The sequence below is a fragment of the Pelobates fuscus genome, chromosome 1, assembly GCF_036172605.1.
Source record: "Pelobates fuscus isolate aPelFus1 chromosome 1, aPelFus1.pri, whole genome shotgun sequence".
Lineage (NCBI taxonomy): Eukaryota > Metazoa > Chordata > Amphibia > Anura > Pelobatidae > Pelobates > Pelobates fuscus.
The window spans coordinates 323,084,552-323,103,832 of record NC_086317.1 but is presented as its reverse complement, the minus strand read 5'-3'; the positions used below and the strand labels follow the sequence as shown (position 1 = coordinate 323,103,832).

The 19,281-nt window shown below is 38.1% G+C and overlaps 1 protein-coding gene across 1 annotated transcript in view; it reads left to right on the top strand.

Moving 5' to 3' along the window:
* The window catches only part of MCF2L (MCF.2 cell line derived transforming sequence like), a 266,548-nt gene that overhangs the window by 132,561 nt on the left and 114,706 nt on the right, over positions 1-19,281 (top strand). The window lies entirely within an intron of this gene.

The following is a 19,281-nucleotide window of genomic DNA, read 5'->3' as shown; positions in this document are numbered from 1 at the left end:
CAAAAAATACTACCTGAACTAAGTTGTTTGTCTTTCCATGTGAACCCAGCAGCTGTTTATATGTATAGCAGATTAATGGCTATTGTTAGGGTTGCTTAGCTCACCTGCAGAAACTAATGTAGTATACTGTCTATCAAATGGTAAGTTATCACTAGTAACAATATTTTCTGTGCTTTCCAGCTGTTTAACCCTTTCTACACCATATACTAATCCTCCTCTTCTCGTTATTTTCCTCTTTTTTTTTTCACACCAGATCTGAAAACTAAAAGCTTGCATGCAAATGGCAGTTGTCTGTAGTTAGCAGAATGCTTGCAACTCTACACCTTCTGATGGGAGGTGTGTGTGTGTAATGAAGGGGAAAGTCCTCTCTCTGCATTTAAAATAAATACTTAACCCATTCATTAACCATTCCTGGAGAAACCGAATATGTTTCTTGCAAAACTGTAAAAATAAATCATCAAAAATCTATTTCAACTTACAGTGCTTGACCGCAAAGCAGATTCTTATAGTATTATCAGCATAAATTATAATTTATAGACAGAGTGTGTTCCAGTATTCTGCTGGTAGATACATTTCTGTATTCTATATTTTAAGGTTTCTATAAATGCCTCTTTAGCATTCAGCGAGTCTGTTGACTGTGGCAAAGCATCTAATGGTGATGCTCATTGAGGAAGACAGCTGTCTATTTCATGGTATATTTCCTAAGGCAAGAGGGAATGGCTGTACTTGTGAGGTCGATATTTGTTAACTGAAGGGCACCTCTAGGGAGGCTCTGGACCAGCCACATGCAGGGGTCTTTTTGTTTCTATTTCAGGTTTCCAAGTAGAGAGAGGGGCATCCACAATTGTAATGCTGATCTTGTGCTTTAGATCATTATAAAACAGTAATTATGGACAGTAAAAGCCTTGCACCCTCCGAAAAGTGCAGTTATGAGAAAACAAGGAAATATTTTACCTCATGACAGCCCAGTGGAAAAGCGCACTAGCTTTGTGTGTAATTTGAAGAAAGGTATTGTATCCCTCAGTGCTTGGCTTCTACTGAAAGGCAGACTTTGGTGCTGTCTTTGTACTTTGCAGACTAACTCTCAGATAAATAGGTCACTTTATGCAGGACCGCAGCATAAGACGTTGTTTTGGAGCAATATGACGCTAAGCCTCATGTCCTTGCTGTGCAAGGACATTTCAGAACTGTGGCTGATTCTCAAGAAAAGTACAGGTGTGTGACATTTTTTGTTTACTTTTTTTGTAGGTGACTTATTTGTCTTAGAAGCTTGCTTTCCTCAAACACTGTCAGGATTATTTACTAAAGTGAGAATTCAGAGTGAATTTCAATATTTGGAACAAAGTAGCCGAAATGGAAATTAAACCGGTTTAGAGAATTTTTTCCAGTTTGGCTGTTTTGACCTTAAATTTGAAAGTCACGTTGAATTCGAACAATACTGAATAAACGTGTGTATGTTTTGCAAACACCAGGAATTTTTAAAGTGAATATTTCTGCTAGAGCAAGGGACACTTACATGTAGCATGCTATCTACTTCAACAAGTAAAACTGCAGACTGCTGCAGCTGGCATCCATGCTAAATATTGAAGGGCTATTTGTGTGTATCCCTCTTAACAGCAATGCTGCTTTAGATCTTGTTTCTTTATTTCTTCTATATTTTGAATGTCAACATTGTTATATATTTTCTGGATAGTTTGTGTATGTAATGGCTTACAGGTAGTGTGCTTAGAACCCTCCTTATCTGAATAAATGTATGTTTAACAGACTGTAATATGATTGCTGAGTGGCCATCACCTGAGCTTTCATTGTTGTGATTGTGAAACTTCAGTCCTGAAAGCTGATCGTATTAGCATTTTGAGGCTGGCTATAGAGACGTCCATGCATTTGTTGCGACTACTGTTTTCTATAAACATACAATGTGTATTCTTGTTCCTGTATAACTTTCCAATATAATATTTTTTTGCTGTGCAATGACTAGATCTTTATACCTCCAATACACTGTAACATTAAACACTTGTGAAAATTACAAAAGGTGCATAGTGCACAGTTTAAATGGCAGTCTACATGACAGAGCTGACCATTTAAATAATATGCACCTTATACACAGCTAATGTATTAATGTCCTAAGTGTACATCCTTCTCAGAGTTGTAACAAACTTATATTTTACCATATGATGGTTTATTCACAAATGCACAAAAACACAGAATTGAAGAGATGTGATAAGATTTTTTTTTTTTTTAAATTACATCCTCTTTTGGCTTTCATTAACTCATTTCAAGAGCAACTTGAGAATTCACTATCATGGGCCAATGCTTGGTAGTTCAATGCAAAGTGCTTCACCAACTATTGTCCAGAGGTTAAATCCACTTTGAAATAAAGTATTACCTTGTTAGAACTTAAAGGGTTACTCCAATCACTTTCGCTTTTTGAAGTGGTCGTGGTGGTAGGAGTCTGGATGCGCAGTGTTTCAGCTCGAGCCAGTTAAACTATCCAATCAAAGGCTTCACTATAAAAAGTGGCTTCTGGAGTTTTGCTCAGTGCTTGATAAAAGGTAGTAAAACCTTATTTTGAGAAGACTTTCAAGTGTTTTGTTTGTGGGGGACAATATGGATTTACTCAAAGTGGGAAAATGAAAAGAGTTGGAAAAATCCTTTAAGGGTGTCAGTATAGTGAATTAATTAATTCCAACTATGGTGAAGGTGCTTTGACTGCAAACTAAAATTTGCTCAAGCTTAAAAAAAAATTATATTTTCAAAAGTCTTCACATCATCATGCACAGCATGATGATGCTGAATGCATCATGTCCTTCTCATAGTTAAGCTTCTCTATGATATGCATTTAATTGCATGAATTGATTGAATGTTGAGATTGCCGCACCTGCATCTCATGTCCCTAGTGCTTCTCTTGGAACACAATAAGGAACTATCTTAGTCAGTCCCCTATATTTATATTGAACATGCCACAGACAACTGCACACATTAAGTTGTTTAATAATGCAGTACTACCTTCTGAAGGAACACTTCAAACCCATAAAGAGCACCTTTGCTCACACAACCTCCATAAATTATTTTTTTCATTTTCAATCAGATCTCACGGCACTGTGTGTTTAGTATAGAAGTTCTTATCTCCTGCTATGTTAATTGAAACATTTGTCACAAATAGTACAAGAAATAGCTTTTATATTAAGTGAACCGTGAAATAAGGGGCATTTAAAAATTGGAGGACCTTTTTTGAGGAAGTGAGTAAGGAGGCCGTGTGAGGAGGTGCGACTAGGGCTGCATAAATAAAGTAATAAAGTAAAAATGAAGCTGCCGGGGCATTTTATATATTTTTTTTATATATATATATATATATATATATATATATATATATATATAATGTTCAAAGTCTGGCACTCTACCTTTAAATGGATTCCGATGAAAAAAGCCTCGGTGCTGCAGAGCGTGGATATGTATGCAGATAGTAGATAGAGCACTCCAGAGGTCTTGTTTAAGATTATTTATTCGGTGTAGAAAGAATCAACGTTTCGACCCTCAGGTCTTGATAAAGACCTAAGGGTCGAAACGTTGATTCTTTCTACACCGAATAAATAATCTTAAACAAGACCTCTGGAGTGCTCTATCTACTATCTGCATATATATATATATATATATATATATATATATATATATATATATATATATATATATATATATATATATAGTGTGTTTGTGTGTAAATATATATATATATATACTTAAAAAACACTTGACCTAGCTGACGTTTGTTTGGTGTTTAAAGTGTACCTTTAAAGCCATATCTGTAATTGAATTCCCTTTTATGAAGTAAAAAATGAAATGTAGTAACAGCCAGTCATCTGTGCAAAGGTAGTATTATGGATAGTGCAACAAGCTTCTGTGTTGTAACTAAGCAGTGGTTTTACAGTAACTGTGGAGAAAAGACAAATTAATACAATTAAGAAAAAGTGGATTAATAAGTGAGTTCCTTGTGTATTAACCCCTTAAGGACCAAACGTCTGGAATAAAAGGGAATCATGACATGTCACACATGTCATGTGTCCTTAAGGGGTTAAACTTCCTTTTATATTTTGTATTCAATGTTTTACATAAATTAATTGGAAACTTGGTTTTAAATCTGAGCCATCACTTAACTGAAAACTATGTGCATGAGCGAGCATGCCCGGTGAAATATTCTGTGATGTATCTCTGGATGTGTGCCTGCGTTCACTGTTAGTGTTGTGATGCCTCGAGCACTTGGTTATAACACAGAAAAGGAATGTCTACAAATTAATAACCAATTCAGGTAACATTCTCATACCTACTTCTAGAATGTTGTACTACTCAGTGCAGAGAATTGTTGCAGACTCAGGGGTGGGCAATCTGTGGCCCTCCAGATGTTTTGGACTACATCTCCCATAATGTTCTTAGGGCCATAATGCTAGCAAAGCATCAAGGGAGATGTAGTCTATAACATCTGGAGGGCCGAAGATTGCCCACCCCTGGTTGCAGTGATTCTGAGATTTACAATATCTATTTATACTTTTAAAACATAGACATCTATAACCCATGCAATTTTCTTGCATTCAATTCCCACTTTTCACAATGTTTTAACTGAATTTATTGGAGCTGTGTTTCAGGGGCAGTTAATGGTTTTGCTCATTTGTAACTCAGATAAACTTGATATCTTATTCCTAAATCCTTCCTTGCTCACCTTGTGTTGTCTAGTCCTCGTGTTGGCTACTTTCTTCTTGTTGCTAAATGGCCTTAGCTATAACAATTACATACATGCTCAGCTTATGTATTTGCAATTAACTGTAGGCTAAACTAAAGTAAGTTTCTAGTTTTGTTTTGTTTTTTCCTAATTTTATCATTAATCTTTTTATGACAACGGGAGGTGTTAAAACCCTTCAATTTCTTTACAGTCCTGGCAAGTACTAATTCATGAAGTGGTTAAATGTGAGTGTATTTACGACTTTCTGCTCCCTTACATACAAGAATAGCAAACTTGTGACTGTGTGTTGACCCTCACGTGAAAGACATGCTAATCGTTTATTAAGAACCATGTAAATTAACTTGGAGAACATCTAACAAGATGATGGTATACACATTTAAGAAAACGTTTTGCCTGCTACTGAATTCCAGTTATGTTGAATTGTCATTTTCATTATAAGCTGTACATTTTTGAATGCAACGTAATGTGAACAATGTAAGGCTGGGGGCTTGTTGGGTTTAGCTAAGGCTTACTCCCTCTCACATAAAGGCATGCTGTACCGCATAAATGCCTAATAAAATGTATTGTAGATTCCCAATGTTTTTTTATTTATTGATTAGGTCTAATCTCAATTACAAATATACACTGGCTAAATCAGTATCACTAGTAATCAATGTTATTAGTGAATAAGTAATCACAAAAATAAATCTATTGGACTTTGAGTACATGGCCAAGAAATAGAGAATATAGCTGATAGCAAGCTGCTGTCATTTGCCAGTCCTAACTGGGTACTGGACTTCTCTCCCCGCCTTCATGGAAGAGCGCCAATACAAGAGGGCACACACACAGGATATCCAGTGGCTGCCCAACCATATTCGCCATCTTTCAGATGTTGCCCTTCAGATCTAGCCACCTCTGCTTTACTGACTCCCCCCTCTGTATTGAGATATCAGTAAAGAATTACAGAATATACACATGTCCTTGGCACTCTTGACAATTCAGTGTATGTTTTCCAGGCCTCTTTTGTGGGAGTGAGATCCATAAACCTGCTGGAGGCCAATATACTGTCACCTGTCTACCTGCCACACCTTAGCAACCTGAATTGCACTCATTGGATACTATGGGGACTCCCATGACTGTAATTCTGCTTTAAAGGAACAGTCTTTCTTACATTTGCCCATCCTGATATGTTTGCCTTTCCCGATCTTGCTGCTCTGTGATCACATTCAACTATTTTCTTATAACACTGCTGCATGTCTGAATTGTGGATGCAACCACTATATTTGCACCTGTGGACGAGGCCACTTATCAGTTTATGGCCTCTGTGTTTATTTTTTTTACAGTGAATACTAATCCTAAAAACATGTATTTGTTTGATCAGTGTGAATATCTACAAGCTTGTACTAGTTTTTGAGCTTTTCTTTGCATACAACCTTCTCTGAGCGCCCTCAAGAGGTGAAGAGTATCAAGCTGCTGTCCTTCAGTTTAAAGCCTGGAAGCTGTCGTGACAGTGTGATATTTACTGTCCATTTCTTAAAAATTGCACTGACACAGGAAGCACCTTTAGTGTCGTCAGAGTGACTGCCACTAGAGGTGTTACTAGGTAGCAATGTAAACACTGCGTTTTGTCTGAAAAGGCAGTGCTTACTTTGAAAAGCCTGCAAGGACATGCTATAGACACCAGAAGCACTACATTACATTACATGTAAATATACTAACTGTTTTCTTGTGGAGTGCAGCATATTTCCAAGCCACTGTCAATGTTTTCCTACTTTCTGTGAAAGTTTTGTAGCTTCTAAAGTAAAGGTAAAAACACTGGGAAATACTTGGGAAAAATATATTGTGTGTTTAGTAAAATATGGATTATTTATTATGGACTTGTATAGGAAAAACACCAAAAATGCCAATCCGAAAAGAATATTTATTGTTGTTATTGTTTATAATATAGTTGTCTTATTTGCAGTGAACAATACATTCAATACTGTTCAGAAAAGAGGGCACATGCTCCTGTTGTGAATAGTTGTGCGGTTCTGCATTTCTAGCGGTGTATTGGTATCAAAGTAACCAACCTGTTGACAAGTGGCAATAAAGCACTCTCATGTGCACAGATCAAGTTTTCTTGTTTTCTGTATGGTATTTCCTAGGAGCAAAATGAAGCCACTGGATTATGCTGTTATGCGTAGTAAAATGAATTTGGTAAAGTAGTCTCCACAACTAGGATGTTCAGCATTCATTCTGACCTGTTTGAATTGTCTTGGACAAACCTTGAAACCCAATACCTGCTACATATCCTGTTCAAACACTGTTTGGGGAACAATGAAAAGTGATTATTGATCCCCTCCTGCTGAGTATCACAGGTTGAATAGTTTCTTGTACAGTATGGCTGGAGCTTGGAACAGACAACACAGAGATAGTCTGTAGCTCCCACTTTATAGAATGTTTAAAATGTATTTATGTTAATAAGTTTTTTTTTTTTTTTTTTTAGTATAAATTCTTTTATTTAATTTCTTACCCACATACATTTAACACTAGGACTACATAAGTCCAATACTGTTTTAACATAATTAACACATTTACATAATACAAAATACAGAATACAAACACAATACAGTGTTATCTGCCGGGTCAGGCATTGAGAGAGGATATATCTTTAACTCATGGCTCTAATTATTTCTGAGCTCAGGTAAGTCCTAATATGATTTATAGCCAATTTTCAATTTTGTTAAACCACCTTTGCCATAGGTCTCTTCTTTTGGGGGCATTCAAATATGGGATGCTCAGATCTCTCTCCATCATTGTCTGAAGACGGATTTGGACCTTAATCATATCCCAATTGACCGTTTGGTTTGATTTCCAATTCCGTGCCACGACAATTTTGAATGCGATAAAACAGTGAATAATAAAACATCTGATACTATAGACCATCTTTGGCCAGTGCATGTGTAGCAAGACTATCTCGGGTTTCATTTCTAACTCTATTCCGGTTATATGTTTTATGAATCTTAGCATTCTCTTTATAGAGCTCTGATTTTTTGAACAACTCCACCAGATATGGATAAATGAGCCTACTTCTTTATCACATCTCCAACATTTAGAAGATACCCCTGGGTACATCTGGGACAGCTTACTAGGTACTAGATACCATCTATAGATGACATTATAGTAAGATTCTAATAGATTTAAGCATTGGACCTGTCGACGGGTAATATTTATAGCTTTACACCACTCATCCTGATCTAAAGGGCATTTCAGATCATTTTCCCATTTAGTTTTCTGAGGGAAGCTAACCACTTCATTAATGTTTCTTATAGCTTCTATTGCTTTAGCTAGGACTTTGGTACAGTCTGATTTGAAAAAATATTTTTTATTGTCTTTTCTCCACAGTTACTGTAAAACCACTGCTTAGTTACAACACAGAAGCTTGTTGCACTATCCATATTTTAATAACTACCTTTGCACAGATGACTGGGTCCCGATGTGGGCGGATGTGCACGCGAGTACTTCAGATATCTACTAATACGAAAAGGTAGTGAAGGACAACCCTCAATTTATGCATTACAGCACGTAGAAGAGGTGATCTCAGATCTCTTTCTCCCAGCACTTGTGAATGGGAATCCACACTGTAGTATAGCAGCCCTCGACATGTATATGGCCAGCCTGATCCCCACTGGAAGCCAGGGAAGCCACCCATACTACTAGATATACAGAATAACCCTCCCCTCATACAAATAATAGCAGCCCACACACAAACACAATACACAATCCGCACAAACTCAACACCACTGACAATCCATATACATGCACACAACCCCACATGCAGTCTCTGACATGCAATACCCCAAACCGCCCCACACATACACACACTACGAAACACACAATGTGATATATCCATCCACACAATTCCACAAGCAGCCCCCATACACAGCCGACATTCATAGGTATACAATACCACAAACTACTCATGAACATATATGCACAAATACAACGATACAAAGCAACTGCAGGATAAATAACACAAACAGAATCTGGCAACATGCACACATCAATTTTACAAAAATAGGACCGGCACGCTATGGGACATTACAATCTTATTTTGGCACAGTGCTGCTAAAAGGTTGCCTACCCCTGTTTTACAATATACAGTAGTAATTGATAGTCCTGAGAGCTTTGAGGAGGGTGTAGGTAATAAGACAACAAAAGGAAACAATACATTTAAAGATGAAATCTGAGTCTCCATTGTAAAGCCAATCGTGTTGATCTTGTTGCTTTTGTCTTAAATGTATCTACTTTTGTGTTTGTATGTATTGCTTTCTTAGTCTTAAACCTGCTTTGTTACAACATTTTTATATGTACACTTGTACTTCCACCTGTTGTAGCTTTGGATATCTCAGAACTGATGCAGTCATTTCAGGGGCTATCAACTCACAGAGGTCCCTCTATGCATCTGTTTGTAATCACAGCTTTTGGCCAAAATGTAACAGACGCATTGTTGAGAAAGGACTGCATGTGCTAAATATAGGAAATGCCCCATTTCAGCCATTATTATTTATTTATCAAATATTTTACGAGGAAAGATAGAAACATGATAGAAACCATTCGACCCATCTAGTCTGCCCATTTTTTTTAAAAAATACTTTCATTAGTCCCTGGCCTTATCTTTTAGTTAGGCCTATCCCACGCATGCTTAACCCCTTAAGGACCAAGCTTCTGGAATAAAAGGGAATCATGACATGTCACACATGTCATGTGTCCTTAAGGGGTTAAACTCCTTCACTGGGTTAACCTCTACCACTTCAGCTGGAAGGCTATTCCATGCATCCACTACCCTCTCAGTAAAGTGATACTTCCTGATATTATTTTTAAACCTTAGCCCCTCTAATTTAAGACTATGTCCTCCTGTTGTGGTAGTTTTTCTTCTTTTAAATAGTTTCCTTCTTTACTGTCTTGATTCCCTTCATGTATTTGAATGTTTCTATCATATCCCCCCCTGTCTTGTCTTTCCTCCAAGCTACATTGAGATTTTTCTCGTTTTCAAGTATGTCCTGGGGTTCATAAAACATTGCATTGATACAATAGGGTACAATAAAATACAAAAACAATATTAATGCACAAAATATACAAAATGTAACATAGAACAGGTAGGAAATATATAATCAACCATGACCAGTGCATTCTGTTTTGATATGTAGAGAGGGATCTCTTAAAGGACTTTAGGCTTGGGGAAGATTTTAAAATGTGCGGGAGGTCGTTCCACAATTGCAGTGCTCTGTAGGAAAAGGAGGATCGAGCCGCTTTCTTTTTGTATTGAGGCTGTTCCAAAGATGCTATGGTTTCATGGTGTCAATCAAGCTGCACACTATAGCAACTGTGTAGGCATCTCTGCATGCCTGGAATGTATTCCACATCCAGACCTACCCAGGATACAGGAAACCAAGCCTATTTGAAAGACAGTGCTGCCCTTTTATTCGGTTAGGAATACCTACCTTTATGGGCAGTGCTGATTCTTTCTTTACTTTTCACATAAAATATCCAGACTAGACTAGTTATTCTACAGATATCTTAGATCTGTGTGATTCAGAGCTTTTTGTGCATTTTTTTTTAAAAAAAAAACAACCTTTTCTATTATCATGGACTGAGTAGAATATGGGTGATAACACTGTTTTATAGTATTTGAAGCAGGTTGCTTTACAGGAAGCAACTACCGTACCTTAAAATATTTGTTATGGCAACCTTAAGTAAACAGATTGCAAAGCTGGGTTGGGAACAGGAAACAAAAAATTGTGCATGCCCTCGTGACTTTGCATTAGTATATTTGCACCCAGGTAAAATATTACAAGTAAATGCATACACACCACAACCACTAACACCAAAGTAGTGTGGAAAGTCAGATACTTAACACAATTAAAGATTGGCTTCTCACAGGATTCCCACTCCTGATACACAAAATGTTGTTAACGGAAATTAATAAATAAGCGAGTGCGCTGGATATATATATATTCCTACACACTCGCTTATTCATTATTTTTTGTGAGCAGTGTGGAAAGTGGGATACTTAATTACCCCAATTAAAGATTTGCTTCTCACAGGATTCCCACTCCACACTCACGTATTCATTATTTTTTGTTAACAACATTTTGTGTATCAGGAGCTGGAATCCTGTGAGAAGCCAATCTTTAATTGTGTTAATTAAGTATCCGTATATATATTTTGTACCAGATTCAGTGGAGCGCTTATTATAGTTACTACATTGCTAAACACAAATACACACCAGTCAAGCCATAAGACTTGCTTTTCCCACATAAATCTCACTTTAACTGTGATCTCACTACTGCAAAGGATTCTGGGTAGACGTATGCAGATGAGCTCAACAAAGAACTACATTTGTTAAACTAAGAACTTTTTCTTCTTTTATGGCTTATCTTATCTTAATCTTTACCCTTGGCCTATGGGAGTTAAGCCTCTCTTCCTTGGAAAGCTCCAGTATACAGCCCTGCGCAAAGGTGTACCCCTGGAGAACCCTTAGTGACCAGGTGATTCTTGCAGTGACCCTAGGGGTAGCAAGTTCAAGATGCCCACTACCCTAGTAACTGCAGTGACCCTCGGGATAGCAGGTATGGGCCAGGTACTACCATCAACAAGTATACCCCCTTCTACCTCAATCTTAATTTTTTTTTGTATTTACTTGGTTGAGCCCAGTGAATTTTCTGAATTATGTCGCTTTCTTTTGCCCTTTGGGGGGAGTAATATTGTTTCCCTGACGCGTCATGCTAGTTTCACGCATGCACAGCGCACAATCCCTGACGTTTGGGAGCCTTTTTAAAGTGCCAAAACTGCCTTTTGTTCGAACTGTGTTAGTTCTATATTGCCTAATTTGACTCTGTTTGTGATGCATGCTGGAGATAATCTTTTAGAGGAAATTCACCTTAAATTTTTTTTTTTGGGGGGGGGGGGGGTTTGTTTCTTTCTTCTTTTTTTTTTTCTTTAATTTCTCATTTAAGCCTTATGTTGGTTTTTGGGCTTGCTTTCAAGGATGAATTCATCTGACGTTATAAATTCAGGCTCATCTGTTCGTAGTAAACGGTCACAATCTAAAAGTCAAAGGTAAGCCATTCTAATTTTCTATATTTCTTTTTCTAAACAAAAGGGAGCTGGCTAATATACATTTTCCCTATTATAATAGTTCTAAGGGAAGAAAGGCATCTGGATTACTGAATTGGAAATCCCATGAGGACCCTATGCGAGGCATGTGATAAAAGGGCCTTGGAAGGGAAGCGCCTCTGCTCAGACTGTTTGCAAGCAGCAGCAGTTCCCACTGCGCTTTCCCCAGATATGATACAGTACATTAAGCATGCAGTATCTCAAGGCATTAAGGAAGCTGGTAGAGCTCATAAAAGGCCTTGTTATCCAGATCCTCCTGACTTCTTCCAGTATGATTCTTCGGATGAGTCCATGCATACGGAAACTTACAGAGAGAGGTCTTCTTCCTCAGAAGAAGAGAGACAACACGCTCCTGACACTCTAGATCCGGTCCACATGTATCATTTGATATCGAAGGTCCGCAGGTCCATGAGCATACTCAGCTGCTACTTTTCTGACCTCAAAAGAACAAGAGTTACTTTCGCGGTTCATGAGACAATTAAGGGCATTATTATGGAGGAATGGTCCAAAACAGAAAAGAAGCTTTCCAATCAAGGTAGAATTTCACACCTTTATCCATTTAATAATAAAGACGCAGGCCAATGGGAGTCAGCCCTTAAAGTGGACGCAGCAGTGGTAAGATTGGCCAAGCGCATAACTTTGCCGGTTGATAATGCGGGACAAGAAAGATGGACTCTTACCTGTCCAGGGTCTGTGTAGCAGCAGGTACAGGCCTACACCCCGTTGTAGCACTTATCTTGGTCTCCAGAGCTCTCAAAATCTGACCAGAAGGCTTAGAAAAGGATATCAAAGATGACAGGAGCAGATCAATTCTCATCAGCAGTTTTCAGGATATCAAATTAGCCGTAGACTTTTCATCAGAAGCCTCAGTGGGTATGTCAAAGCGGTTGCCAGAAACATGGCACTTTCTATTTCTGCTAGGAGTGTTCTGTGGCTTAGATCCTGGTCAGCTGATGCCTCATGAAAGAATAGCCTGTGCTCCTTACCATTTTTTGGAGACATGCTCTTTGAATGTATAAAGAAAGTTGCAGATGGCAGGAATGCATTCCTGCCTCAAGATCGCAGGCAAAGAGATCATTTTGGCCCAAAAGACCCTCTGACCACTCTTTCTTTTGTAATTACAGACCAGGAAGAGACTATGGAATATCCCAACCTTTGAGAGGGGGGTAGTCTTCTACCAGGGGAGGAAGATCCAGAGGCTCTTCATTTAACAAGAATACAAGAGCTTTATGAAGTGTTGGTTTCCCAGCCTGGAGGAGTAGGGGCACACCTGCTCCTATTCCAAAAGACATGGGAATAATCCGTAAGAGACAGGTGGGTACTAGACATCATCAGAAGATAATTCAGGAATAACCCACCTTGTCGCAGTTTCAAGGGGACATAGTAGCTCTACTGGAATACATCACATCTCTTCAGCAAAAAGGGGTCATCGTAGAAGGTCCAAAGGTAGAAAGAACATACACATTTTACTCTCATCTGTTCCTTACGAGAAAATCCTCAGGAGCATGGAGACCCAACCTAGACCTCCACAGTCTCAACAAGCTGTTAAATATAAGAAGATTCAAGATGGAATTCCTTCAGTGCATTATAAAGACAGTCTTTCCAGGACAATGATTGATGTCTATAGATCTGCAGGACGCCTGTTTTCATGTTCCAATTGCTCCTCATCATCAAATGTATCTCAGATTTTCTGTGGAAGAAGGTCACTTCCAGTTCAGAGCACTTCCCTTTGGCCTCAGTACAGCTCCTTGTGCTTACTCCAAGATCCTAGTGGTCCTTATTGCAGAGTTGAGAAAAAAGGGCTTTGCCATATTTCACTATCTAGACGATATATTGGTTCTGTCAGAAGACAATTTCTCCCACTCCTCTTCTGTTCCCACTTCTGAGAAGGATTTGGCAGTAACCAGTATTCATGATCTTAATAGCTCCATACTGGCCTTGCAGACCATGGTTCCCACTTCTTCTGAGTCTGTCAAGAACCTCCTTGGAATCTTCCAGCAACCCCATCACTGCTACATCAGGGCCCTGTACTACATCCAGCTCCAGCTTCCCTCAACTTGAAGGCCTGGAGATTGAAAGGGAAAGGCTTCTAAAGAAAGATTTCTCTACAGCAGTCACGATACAGGCGAGGAAACGTTCCACTTCCACTACATACTACAGGGTTTGGGATGCCTTTTCCTCCTGGGCTACACCCAAGCAATTGGATATACAAAATCCTACTACAATGGACACCCTAGAGTTCCTACAAGCAGGTCTCTAAGGTCTCTGCCCTTTCAGCTCTTACTAACCACAAATGGGCCTTTGACATGGATGTATCAAGATTTCTTGCTGCAGTGATAAAGTTTAAACCTACGATCAAAGCTCTTGCCCCTGGTATTGAAGGCCATGAAAGCAACTTTTTTCGAATCTTTTGGATTTGTTTCTCTCCGCATCTACTTGCCATCAAAACAGTTTTGCTGGTGGCTTTAGCATCTAGGAAAAGTGTCAGAGCTCAATGCATTATCAGTTAAAATAAACCTTTCAGTGTATTTCACAAAGACATTCTTTCCATATCAGTGAAGAAATTGTACTTCCAGCGCCGATGCAAGGAGAACAGGAGCAGGAAGAATGTTCTTCTCCCCTGGATTTGGTCAAATGTTTAAGGATATATATTGATAGATCAGCTGGCTGTCGTTCTTCAGATCTTCTGTTCATCATCCTGACTGGAGCAAGATAAGGTCTCCAAGCCTCAAAAGAATCCATGAGTAGATGAATTGTCTCTGCCATCATCCAAGCTTACCAGACCTGAAGAGTTTCAGTACCAGATGGATTAAAAGCGCACTCCACCAAGTCCATTTCTTCCTCCGGCGCAGCAACAGCTAAAGCCTCCCCAGAACTAATTTGCAGAGCAGCAACTTGGTCCTCGGTTAACACCTTCATCAGACATTACCAACTGGATGTTAGAGCTGGTCAATGGGACAAATTTGGTAAACGTGTAATTTCAGCATCTAATTTATTTTATTTTTTTCTTTGTGCAATATTCACCTCTAGATGTGCTAATACACTCGCATTGAGAACATATTTGGAGTCTGTGTATTTCTTTCCCTCCCTTGGTTTTGTTTGGGCATTACCCATTGTTGTGCTGCCATGGATATGGCCAGGAAAGAGGAAAATGTATTCATACTTACCGTAATTTTCCTGGTCATAGGCCATGGCAACACAAAGATCCCACCCTGGGATATTGCTGGAACAAGACTGAGGGTAGGAGGGGGTACTTATATCCTTATTTTAATTAGTTCCTATCTAAATTAGGGATAGGGAGGAGCTACCTATTGTTGTGCTGCCATGGCCTATATATATATGATCCAGCACACTTGCTTATTCACTAAACCGCAATTTCAAGTTTCACAGATTGCAATTCTTTTATTTAAAAACACCTCACCTAGACAAAAAATTATAAGTGGTTTAGTAACAATATATGAATATATATTGTATTTAAAAAATGGAAAATGTATATGTTTTTAGTCAGATAGCTGTGAAGGGCTACATTTATATGTAAATGTATGGATTTGAGAACCTACATGTTTTTCTATATATGTTTTTCCTTAGTCCTAGGAAAGAGTTTGTGTATGTTTGAGTTGTTTTATCATTAACTATACAGTTGTGCATTATCATCCTATTCTAAAATAAATGTTATACCCATGCGTAGGTTATGATCTGTATGAAACTTTGTCAAGCTTTGGATTGCAAAAGTACTGTACATCCTTTTTAGACTATCCTGTATTGCACTATTTTCATCATAGTTTTGCCATTGGCATAAACAGTTTCATTCCAAAATAGGCAATTGAGAAAGTGCATGCTTAGAATTCTGAAATAGTGAGTGTTATCAGTAGTCGTTAATTCAATTTCATAGCATTCTGGGGCAGGTGTTGAAACACAATAATTTGGGACTGTCATGTGCAGCCATGTAGCCCTCAAGCATTTGAATATCCATATCGTGTGATGCACTTTATTGAATTTACTTTGCTTAATGCGATATTTTTTGTCATCTGATAATGTTGTGACAACTTTGATAAACATAAATAGCTCATATATGATATTAGAATATACAATGTATTAGCCACTCCATGAATGTGTAAATATAAAAAGAGAGATCCTATTAGGTTTTTATTTTGACATTTGTACCAGGATGCAATGCATTATATAAACTGTATTCCACCGGATGATAAAGAAAAGCTTTTTTCTGTCCTCCCCTCTCCTTACCCCATACATTGTAGTAGAAGGCCATGTATGTTTCAACAGATATAAACACTGTAGGGTGACATGTAAGATTTTCTGTACTGGATTATAATAATGCCTTTACATATGGATAATGCCTTTACATATTGGGCAGACTAGATGGGCCGAATGGTTCTTATCTGCCGTCACATTCCATGTTTCTAAGTCACTTCCAGCTTGGCGTAACCATGTAAACATTAAGAAATGGATTACAAAAATAAAATGCTTATATTAAAATTGGTGAAGCTTAAGTATCTGATTAGGAACGTTTCAGTAACAAAGCCCCCTACCAGACCAGGAGAAGGCTCTGCCAATCAGAACTACTAATGCTGCTCTATGTAGGTATGCATTTATTCCAGATAGAATGGGAAATATCCTCCATGAATGTAGAACATGTGATGGAATGGGAAAACTGCAGAATCAATGTGCAGCTGACAAATCTGCAGCAATTGTGTAATGCCATCAAGTCATCATAGCACAGTTTCCAGTACCCAACATTAGGAAGGTGATGTTAGAATATGATTGTATTGTATCTGTGCAGAGCAGATTATGCACGAACAGTTTGTAACAAACGATTTAGGTGTTTGGAATGTTTCTCTTCTATTCCATTGCATAAAAGGATAATATGACAACATTTTAACCCCTTAAGGACACAGGACATGTGTGACATGTCATGATTCCCTTTTATTCCAAAAGCTTGGTCCTTAAGGGGTTAAGAGTAGGTGATTGAACAATGATCCTCACATACTCAAAATTATACATTAGTTTAATTATTAAAGGGGCAGTCTGGACAATAAAGCACTTTAACTTGCTGCAGTGCTTTATTTGTGAAAAGTGTGTCCTCTCCTCCTTTTTTTTTTTTTCTTTTTCTTTTACAAAAAGCTCAAATTTCAATAGAAGGCACTTTTATAAAGTAACCTTGTTACACCCAGTGACTGTCTGTCAGACAAATGGTTCTGTTACTCTCTGCATGTTTAGCCCAGTGGCTCAATTACTCAGAGCACCTGCCTTGCAAAGACTTATCAATGAGCTGCATTGAGAAGTATGTGATTGGACAGTCACAGAAAGTCTGGGCTGGAGAAGAGTTTGTAAGTTGTTTTAGATCTACCCACAATAAAAATACAGTTATAAATGCATGTGTGTTTATATTGGGGGTATATCTACTACATTATTAAAAGTTTACTGCTGATTGTATAAAGAGTACTTAGTTGCCATGTTAGCTCAATGGTTTCTATCATCATTGCAGGGTGATAACAATAACAATACAATGAGAAGTGCCTGTAGAAAACCCAGTGTGTACAGTCGTTATTCACCTCTCCTGGCAGGGATTTATGACAAGGCACAGCTGTGTTTTCCCTCTCCCTGAGGGCAATACGGTGCTATTAACGTTTGCATTATTTTCCTCAAAAGCCCAAACTATGGCGGCATGTTAAAAACGAATTTTACAAAATTGCTTTTATAAATCACTTGACAAGTTGTTTTGGATGGATGGTACAAAACCATTTATATACAGCAGAAACATTGTGAAATCCACTTTCCCTGAATTCAAGTCCACACGTTGTCTTGTCGTTGTGGATAGTCAGCATGTGGGTTCTATATATATATATGTTGATATTTTTAAAGGTCGTACATGTCTTTAAAAAATAAATAAATGAAATAGTGTGTACTTACAAAAAAAAGCTGTAGTAGTTATGGTGCTTAGAGTATTCCATTAAAAAGAAAGGCTCTACAGATTCTATTTGCAAAGTGTTTTAAAATACATTAAAACGTATGTGTTGCATATGCATATGTGCATTTCCTATGTTTTTTGTAATATTTATTTATCCATAGCATACATCACCTGTGTTCTCTATAGGCTAATGATTTCTGATGCGCCAGTCTGCTCGTGTGCACAATAGAATGACAGGCTGCCAGTATGACAAGCACTGCTTTAGCACTCATATTTGGGTTAATGCTTCAAATGTATTTCTAAGTACTGCCAATGCAGTTAAACTGGCATTCATGGTGTACTTTGCCTTAAACCTCTTGACAGTGAATGACAGCACCAGACTGTCAGTTGATGGGTTGGATTGACGGGAAATCAGGTGTGACAGACATGCTAACCTGTGGCACGCAAGCTCCTGTCTTTTACCACGATGATCAGCTCCTAATTTATAGTTTAAAAAACAGTATTTGTCTGTTGGAGAATCACTGAAAATATAGTCTGTCACAGTAGGAATTCTAATGATTAGCTGCTATTTTTATGACCAAACACACACAAAATAATTATTCACAAACTGCTCAGAGTGTTGGTAAGTTGCAAAATTTAGGTCAAAATGTCGGGTTTGAAGGGGAAAAAAAAGTCTGCCATGCTTGTAAGTTAATTGTGACCAAATAATTTTGTAGAGAATGGATACTTGTACAGTCCTACTATATCTGCTTATGATGTTTATTTAGCACTGAACCATGTACAGAGAAGCTGTCTATGTAAATGTTGGAAGTGCAGGGCTGAATACCAATACAAACAGCGTAATTGACTGGGCAATAAAGTTTAATTTGAACAAATATTCCAAGTTAAGCAGATGGCTGATATGAGCACAGCTTGGAGCTGTTAAGGTTTTGTTTTTTTATGTGGGTGTTTGCATGCAGTGGGTATGTTTATTTGAATGTATTATATTGAACATCATGGGTGTAGGAAACATAAAAAAAATCATATATATATATAACATCCAAGTCCAAGTAGAATGGCTGCTCACCGGTCTTTTTTAAAAAACAAAAATGTATTGGATAAAGTTAAAAATAATAAATTTTAGTTTTTTAAAAAGATCAGTGAGCAGCCATTCTACTTGGATGGTGTGCTATTGGAGCAGTTAAAGCGTGAGTGCAGGGGATTTTTTCTTTTTATATATTGTGATAAAGTGAAGGCAGAGAGGCCATTTAACCCCAGGGGAAGTATATGTAGTTTATGTGTTGCACAACACAAAGCTATGTTTAGTTATGGGCCCCTGGGGTGGAGCATTTGGAGAGAAGGGTGGGCCAATGCTCCACTCCACATTTTAGTGGTTTTCCTGGGAGACCTAGATCCAGGCCAGGGTTTTTTGGACTGTCTCTAACCCACTGCTCAGCTGCAGATAATCAGCTGTAGCAGTGGGAATAAACCACTCCCTGCTAGGCAG